We start from the raw sequence: 10,000 nt of genomic DNA on the forward strand, positions 1-10,000 counted from the left end.
TTTTTATTTTTTTATTTTTTTATTTCACCTTTATTTTACCAGGTAGGCTAGTTGAGAACAAGTTCTCATTTACAATTGCGACCTGGCCAAGATAAAGCAAAGCAGTTCGACACATACAACGACACAGAGTTACACATGGAGTAAAACAAACATACAGTCAATAATACAGTAAAAACAAAAAAACAAGTCTATATACAATGTGAGCAAATTAGGTGAGAAGGGAGGTAAAGGCAAAAAAGGCCATGGTGGCAAAGTAAATACAATATAGCAAGTAAAACACTGGAATGGTAGTTTTGCAATGGAAGAATGTGCAAAGTAGAAATAAAAATAATGGGGTGCAAAGGAGCAAAATAAATTAATAAATTAAATACAGTTGGGAAAGAGGTAGTTGTTTGGGCTAAATTATAGGTGGGCTATGTACAGGTGCAGTAATCTGTAAGATGCTCTGACAGTTGGTGCTTAAAGCTAGTGAGGAGATAAGTGTTTCCAATTTAAGAGATTTTTGTAGTTCGTTCCAGTCATTGGCAGCAGAGAACTGGAAGGAGAGGCGGCCAAAGAAAGAATTGGTTTTGGGGGTGACTAGAGAGATATACCTGCTGGAGCGTGTGCTACAGGTGGGAGATGCTATGGTGACCAGCGAGCTGAGATAAGGGGGACTTTACCTAGCAGGGTCTTGTAGATGACATGGAGCCAGTGGGTTTGGCGACGAGTATGAAGCGAGGGCCAGCCAACGAGAGCGTACAGGTCGCAATGGTGGGTAGTATATGGGGCTTTGGTGACAAAACGGATTGCACTGTGATAGACTGCATCCAATTTGTTGAGTAGGGTATTGGAGGCTATTTTGTAAATGACATCGCCAAAGTCGAGGATTGGTAGGATGGTCAATTTTACAAGGGTATGTTTGGCAGCATGAGTGAAGGATGCTTTGTTGCGAAATAGGAAGCCAATTCTAGATTTAACTTTGGATTGGAGATGTTTGATATGGGTCTGGAAGGAGAGTTTACAGTCTAACCAGACACCTAAGTATTTGTAGTTGTCCACGTATTCTAAGTCAGAGCCGTCCAGAGTAGTGATGTTGGACAGGCGGGTAGGTGCAGGTAGCGATCGGTTGAAGAGCATGCATTTAGTTTTACTTGTATTTAAGAGCAATTGGAGGCCACGGAAGGAGAGTTGTATGGCATTGAAGCTTGCCTGGAGGGTTGTTAACACAGTGTCCAAAGAAGGGCCGGAAGTATACAGAATGGTGTCGTCTGCGTAGAGGTGGATCAGAGACTCACCAGCAGCAAGAGCGACCTCATTGATGTATACAGAGAAGAGAGTCGGTCCAAGAATTGAACCCTGTGGCACCCCCATAGAGACTGCCAGAGGTCCGGACAGCAGACCCTCCGATTTGACACACTGAACTCTATCAGAGAAGTAGTTGGTGAACCAGGCGAGGCAATCATTTGAGAAACCAAGGCTGTCGAGTCTGCCGATGAGGATGCGGTGGTTGACAGAGTCGAAAGCCTTGGCCAGATCAATGAATACGGCTGCACAGTAATGTTTCTTATCGATGGCGGTTAAGATATCGTTTAGGACCTTGAGCGTGGCTGAGGTGCACCCATGACCAGCTCTGAAACCAGATTGCATAGCAGAGAAGGTATGGTGAGATTCGAAATGGTCGGTAATCTGTTTGTTGACTTGGCTTTCGAAGACCTTAGAAAGGCATGGTAGGATAGATATAGGTCTGTAACAGTTTGGGTCAAGAGTGTCCCCCTTTGAAGAGGGGATGACCGCAGCTGCTTTCCAATCTTTGGGAATCTCAGATGACACGAAAGAGAGGTTGAACAGGCTAGTAATAGGGGTGGCAACAATTTCGGCAGATAATTTTAGAAAGAAAGGGTCCAGATTGTCTAGCCCGGCTGATTTGTAGGGGTCCAGATTTTTCAGCTCTTTCAGAACTTCAGCTGAATGGATTTGGGAGAAGGAGAAATGGGGAAGGCTTGGGCGAGTTGCTGTTGGGGGTGCAGTGCTGTTGACCGGGGTAGGAGTTGCCAGGTGGAAAGCATGGCCAGCCGTAGAAAAATGCTTATTGAAATTCTCAATTATGGTGGATTTATCAGTGGTGACAGTGTTTCCTATCTTCAGTGCAGTGGGCAGCTGGGAGGAGGTGTTCTTATTCTCCATGGACTTTGTGTAACATACTAACTGTGTAACTCTGTGTAACATACTAACTGTGTAACTGTGTGTAACATACTAACTGTGTAACTCTGTGTAACATACTAACTGTGTAACTCTGTGTAACATACTAACTGTGTAACTCTGTGTAACATACTAACTGTGTAACTCTGTGTAACATACTAACTGTGTAACTCTGTGTAACATACTAACTGTGTAACTCTGTGTAACATACTAACTTGTGTAAACTCTGTGTAACATACTAACTGTGTAACTCTGTGTAACATACTAACTGTGTAACTCTGTGTAACATACTAACTGTGTAACTCTGTGTAACATACTAACTGTGTAACTCTGTGTAACATACTAACTGTGTAACTCTGTGTAACATACTAACTGTGTAACTCTGTGTAACATACTAACTGTGTAACTCTGTGTAACATACTAACTTGTATGTGAACATACTAACTGTGTAACATACTAACTGTGTAACTCTGTGTAACATACTAACTGTGTAACTCTGTGTAACATACTAACTGTGTAACTCTGTGTAACATACTAACTGTGTAACTCTGTGTAACATACTAACTGTGTAACTCTGTGTAACATACTAACTGTGTAACTCTGTGTAACATACTAACTGTGTAACTCTGTGTAACATACTAACTGTGTAACTCTGTGTAACATACTAACTGTGTAACTCTGTGTAACATACTAACTGTGTAACTCTGTGTAACATACTAACTGTGTGTTCTGCTGTTGCAGCCAGAGAACGTTGTCTTAATGCTACAGGTAAAGTCACCATACACCCACTATAATACACCCACTATAATACACCCACTATAATACACCCACTATAATACAGCCACTATAATACACCCACTATAATACACCCACACCCACTATAATACACCCACTATAATACACCCACACCCACTATAATACACCCACTATAATACACCCACTATAATACACCCACTATAATACACCCACTATAATACACCCACTATAATACACCCACTATAATACACCCACACCCACTATAATACACCCACTATAATACACCCACTATAATACACCCACTATAATACACCCACTATAATACACCCACTATAATACACCCACACCCACTATAATACACCCACTATAATACACCCACTATAATACACCCGCTATAATACACCCGCTATAATACACCCACTATAATACACCCACTATAATACACCCACACCCACTATAATACACCCACTATAATACACCCACTATAATACACCCACTATAATACACCCACTATAATACACCCACACCCACTATAATACACCCACTATAATACACGCACTATAATACACCCACTATAATACACCCACACCCACTATAATACACCCACTATAATACACCCACACCCACTATAATACACCCACTATAATACACCCACTATAATACACCCACTATAATACACCCACACCCACTATAATACACCCACTATAATACACCCACTATAATACACCCACTATAATACACCTATACCCACTATAATACACCCACTATAATACACCTATACCCACTATAATACACCCACTATAATACACCCACTATAATACACCCACTATAATACACCTATACCCACTATAATACACCCACTATAATACACCCACTATAATACACCCACTATAATACACCCACTATAATACACCTATACCCACTATAATACACCCACTATAATACACCCACTATAATACACCCACTATAATACACCCACTATAATACACCCACTATAATACACCCACACCCACTATAATACACCCACACCCACTATAATACACCCACTATAATACACCCACACCCACTATAATACACCCACACCCACTATAATACACCCACTATAATACACCCACTATAATACACCCACACCCACTATAATACACCCACACCCACTATAATACACCCACTATAATACACCCACACCCACTATAATACACCCACTATAATACACCCACTATAATACACCCACTATAATACACCCACACCCACTATAATACACCCACTATAATACACCCACTATAATACACCCACTATAATACACCTATACCCACTATAATACACCCACTATAATACACCCACACCCACTATAATACACCCACTATAATACACCATACCACTATAATACACCACTATAATACACCCACCCACTATAATACACCCACACCCACTATAATACACCCACTATAATACACCCACTATAATACACCCACTATAATACACCTATACCCACTATAATACACCCACTATAATACACCCACTATAATACACCCACTATAATACACCTATACCCACTATAATACACCCACTATAATAAACCCACTATAATACACCCACTATAATACACCCACTATAATACACCTATACCCACTATAATACACCCACTATAATACACCCACTATAATACACCCACTATAATACACCCATACCCACTATAATACACCCACTATAATACACCCACACCCACTATAATACACCCACACCCACTATAATACACCTACTATAATACACCCACTATAATACACCCACACCCACTATAATACACCCACTATAATACACCCACTATAATACACCCACTATAATACACCCACTATAATACACCCACTATAATACACCCACACCCACTATAAAACACCCACTATAATACACCCACTATAATACACCCACTATAATACACCCACACCCACTATAATACACCCACTATAATACACCCACTATAATACACCCACACCCACTATAATACACCCACTATAATACACCCACTATAATACACCCACTATAATACACCCACTATAATACACCTATACCCACTATAATACACCCACACCCACTATAATACACCCACACCCACTATAATACACCCACACCCACTATAATACACCCACTATAATACACCCACACCCACTATAATACACCCACTATAATACACCTATACCCACTATAATACACCCACTATAATACACCTATACCCACTATAATACACCCACTATAATACACCTATACCCACTATAATACACCCACACCCACTATAATACACCCACACCCACTATAATACACCTATACCCACGATAATACACCCACACCCACTATAATACACCCACTATAATACACCTATACCCACTATAATAAACCCACACCCACTATAATACACCCACACCCACTATAATACACACACACCCACTATAATACACACATACCCACAATAATACACCCAGACTCACTATAATACACCCACTATAATACACCCACACCCACTATAATACACCCACTATAATACACCTATACCCACTATAATACACCCACACCCACTATAATACACCCACTATAATACACCCACACCCACTATAATACACCCACACACACTATAATACACCCACACCCACTATAATACACACACACCCACTATAATACACACATACCCACAATAATACACCCAGACTCACTATAATACACCCACTATAATACACCCACACCCACTATAATACACCCACTATAATACACCTATACCCACTATAATACACCCACACCCACTATAATACACCCACTATAATACACCCACACCCACTATAATACACCCACTATAATACACCTATACCCACTATAATACACCCACTATAATACACCTATACCCACTATAATACACCCACTATAATACACCTATACCCACTATAATACACCCACACCCACTATAATACACCCACACCCACTATAATACACCTATACCCACTATAATACACTATAATACTATATATATATTTATTACACATATTTTACACTATAATACACCTATACCCACTATAATACACCCACACCCACTATAATACACCCACTATAATGCACACATATACACTATGTTACCCACACCCACTATAATACACACCCACTATAATACTTTTTACTATAATACACACATACCCACTATAATACACCCACACTATAATACACCCACTATAATACACCTACTATAATACACCCCACACCCACTATAATACAGCCACACCTACTATAATACACCTCTATAATACACCCCTTACTATAATACACTATACTACTATAATACACCCACCCCACTATAATGCCCTATGGGCCACCATAATACACCTATACCACTATAATATACCTACATCCACTATAATACCACTATAATACACACACTACTATAATACCCACCACTATAATACACCCACTATAATACCCACACCTACTATATTGCCCACACCCACTATAATACACCTACACCTACTATAATACAATTTCCAATACCACCCGTAATACAATTTCATACTACTATGGCTACACAATATGCCTACTATAATAATACCTACACCTACTATAATACATACCTACACCTACTATAATACCTGGCCACTTTACTATAATACCTGGCCACCTACTATAATACACACATACCTACTATAATAATACCTAGACTACTATAATACACAATACCTACTATAATACACCCACACTACTATAATAATACCTACTATAATACACCCATACCTACTATAATACACCTAATACCTACTATAATACACCGGCCACCTACTATAATACTACCCACACCTACTATAATACCACATAATACACACTATACCTGCACTATATACACCTACTATAATACACCTATACCTACTATAATACACCTACTATAATACATACCTATACCTACTATAATACACCTACTATAATACCTACTATAATACACCGGGCCACCTACTATAATACCACCTATACCTACTATAATACCCACACCTACTTTTAATACACCTACTATAATACACCTACTATAATACACCCACTATAATACACCCACCTACTACAATACACTATAATACACTATAATACCCCATACTATACATACACATACCTACTATAATACACCCACTATAATACACCTACTATAATACACCTATACTATAATAATACCTTGCCACCTACTATAACACACCCACTATAATACACCCACTATAATACACCCACAATACCTACTATAATACACCTATACTGTGGCCACACCTACTATAATACACCTAATACCTACTATAATACCTACTATAATGCCACCTACTGTAATACACCTATTGGCAATACACCCATACCTACTATAATACACCTACTATAATACACCTACTATAATACACCTGGCCACCTACTATAATACACCTACTATAAACCTACTATAATACAATGGCTATAATAATACCTACACTACTATAATACACCTACCAACATACCTACTATAATACCCACACCTACTATAATACACACTATAATACACCCACTATAATTCACCCACCTACTATGGTCACCTACTATAATATACTATAATAACCTACTATAATACACCCACAAACTACTATAATACACCTACTATAATACACCCCATACCAGTACAATACACACACACACACTATAATACACCCACTATAATACACCCACTATAATACACCTACTATAATACACCCACACACTATAACACCACTATAATACACCCACTATAATACACCCACACCCACTATAATACACCCACTGTAATACACCACTATATATACACCTAATACCTACTATAATACACCTACTATAATACACCCACTATAATACACCTACACACCTACTATAATACACCTACTGTAATACCCATTATAATACACCAATACCTACTATAATACCTCACTATAATACACACCACTATAATACACCACCACTATAATACACCTACTATAATACACCCACTATAATACACCCACTATAATACACCTACACACACTATAAATACACCCACTGTGGCCACCCACTATACACCCACACACCCTAGGATACACTATAATACCCACCCCTATAATACAATTTCCACACCACTATAATACACCCCACACCCCTATATATACACCCCATACCCACTATAATACACCCACACCCGCTATAATACACACACCCACTATAATACACCCACTATAATACACCCACACCCACTATAATACACCCCACACCCACTATAATACACCCACACCCACTATAATTCACCTCTAAGACAGACAGACAGACAGACAGTCAGCCAACCTGAGCCTGTCAGACAGACAATCGTAACCAGGCCTGTCAGACAGCTAGCCAGTCAGACAGCTAGCCGGTCAGACAGGTAGTTATCTCTCTAACAGACAGGTAGTTATCTCTCTAACAGACAGGTAGTTATCTCTCTAACAGACAGGTAGTTATCTCTCTAACAGACAGGTAGTTATCTCTCTAACCGACAGGTAGTTATCTCTCTAATAATGTGGTATCTGTCTCCTGCAGACGATCTACTGAGGCGGGCTTCTGGTGTGTGTGAGTCTGGGCTGTGTATTTCCTGAGGTGTTGACCCCGTGGTAGGACTGTGTTTCTGTGTGTGTCGCTGCTGTGACAACTGTGGAGGAGATGCACCAGAGACAGGAAGAACCCAGACTGTCAGAGAGGATTCTACACGGCGCTCTCATCACCACCTCCATATTCATCACGTAAGACCTTCCCTGACCTCTGACCTCTGACCTTAACTCCAACTACCTGTAACCCTTCTACACAGCCGCTCTCATCACCACCTCCATATTTTCATCACGTAAGACCTTCCCTGACCCCTGACCTCTAATAACCAACAAATCACGTTAACTCTAACTACCTGTAACCCTTCTACCACCTCTCTCATCACCACCTCCATATTCATCACGTAAGACCTTCCCCTGACCTCTGACCTTAACTCTAACTACCTGTAACCCTTCTACACCGCCGCTCTCATCACCACCTCCATATTCATCACGTAAGACCTTCCCCTGACCCCTGACCTTAACTCTAACTACATGTAACCCTTCTACACCACCTCCATATTCATCACGTAAGACCTTCCCCTGACCCCTGACCTCTGACCTTAACTCTAACTACATGTAACCCTTCTACACCACCTCCATATTCATCACGTAAGACCTTCCCCTGACCTCTGACCTTAACTCTAACTACCTGTAACCCTTCTACACACCGCTCATCACCACCTCCATATTCATCACGTAAGACCTTCCCCTGACCCCTGACCTTAACTCTAACTACATGTAACCCTTCTACACCACCTCCATATTCATCACGTAAGACCTTCCCCTGACCCCTGACCTTAACTCTAACTACATGTAACCCTTCTACACCACCTCCATATTCATCACGTAAGACCTTCCCCTGACCTCTGACCTTAACTCGTCACGTTAACTCTAACTACATGTAACCCTTCTACACCACTACTGTCTTGACCACCTCCATATTCAGTATTAGAGTGTGTTCAGTATTAGAGTGTGTTCAGTATTAGAGTGTGTTCAGTATTAGAGTGTGTTCAGTATTAGAGTGTGTTCAGTATTAGTGTGTTCAGTATTAGAGAGTGTTCAGTATTAGAGTGTGTTCAGTATTAGAGTGTGTTCAGTATTAGTGTGTTCAGTATTAGTTTATGTTCAGTATTAGGTGTGTTCATTAGAGTGTGTTCAGTATTAGTGTGTTCAGTATTAGAGAGTGTTCAGTATTAGAGTGTGTTCAGTGTTAGAGTGTGTTCAGTTTAGTGTGTTCAGTATTGGGTTTATGTTCAGTATTAGTGTGTGTTCCAGTATTAGAGTGTGTTCAGTATTGGTGTTCAGTATTAGAGTGTGTCAGTATTAGAGTGTGTTCAGTATTAGAGTGTGTTCAGTATTAGAGTGTGTTCAGTATTAGAGTGTTCAGTATTAGGTGTGTTCAGTATTAGAGTGTGTTCAGTATTAGATCGTGTTCAGTATTAGAGTGTAACGGTATTAGATTGTGT

General features: G+C 39.8%; 1 long non-coding RNA gene across 2 annotated transcripts in view; it reads left to right on the forward strand.

The window, feature by feature from the left end:
- Positions 1 to 8,624: 8,624 nt before the first annotated feature.
- The window catches only part of LOC135566648 (uncharacterized), a 3,439-nt gene continuing 2,063 nt past the window's right edge, over positions 8,625 to 10,000 (forward strand). The window contains exon 1 of one of the 2 annotated variants that reach the window (XR_010462150.1): positions 8,625 to 8,690. This is a non-coding gene — a long non-coding RNA (uncharacterized LOC135566648). Of the gene's footprint in view, positions 8,691 to 8,945; positions 8,987 to 10,000 lie in introns of those variants that run through there. The other variant, XR_010462151.1, reaches the window with a different exon arrangement.

The sequence above is a fragment of the Oncorhynchus nerka genome, unplaced genomic scaffold (genome assembly GCF_034236695.1).
Source record: "Oncorhynchus nerka isolate Pitt River unplaced genomic scaffold, Oner_Uvic_2.0 unplaced_scaffold_3838, whole genome shotgun sequence".
NCBI classification, from domain to species: Eukaryota; Metazoa; Chordata; class Actinopteri; order Salmoniformes; family Salmonidae; genus Oncorhynchus; species Oncorhynchus nerka.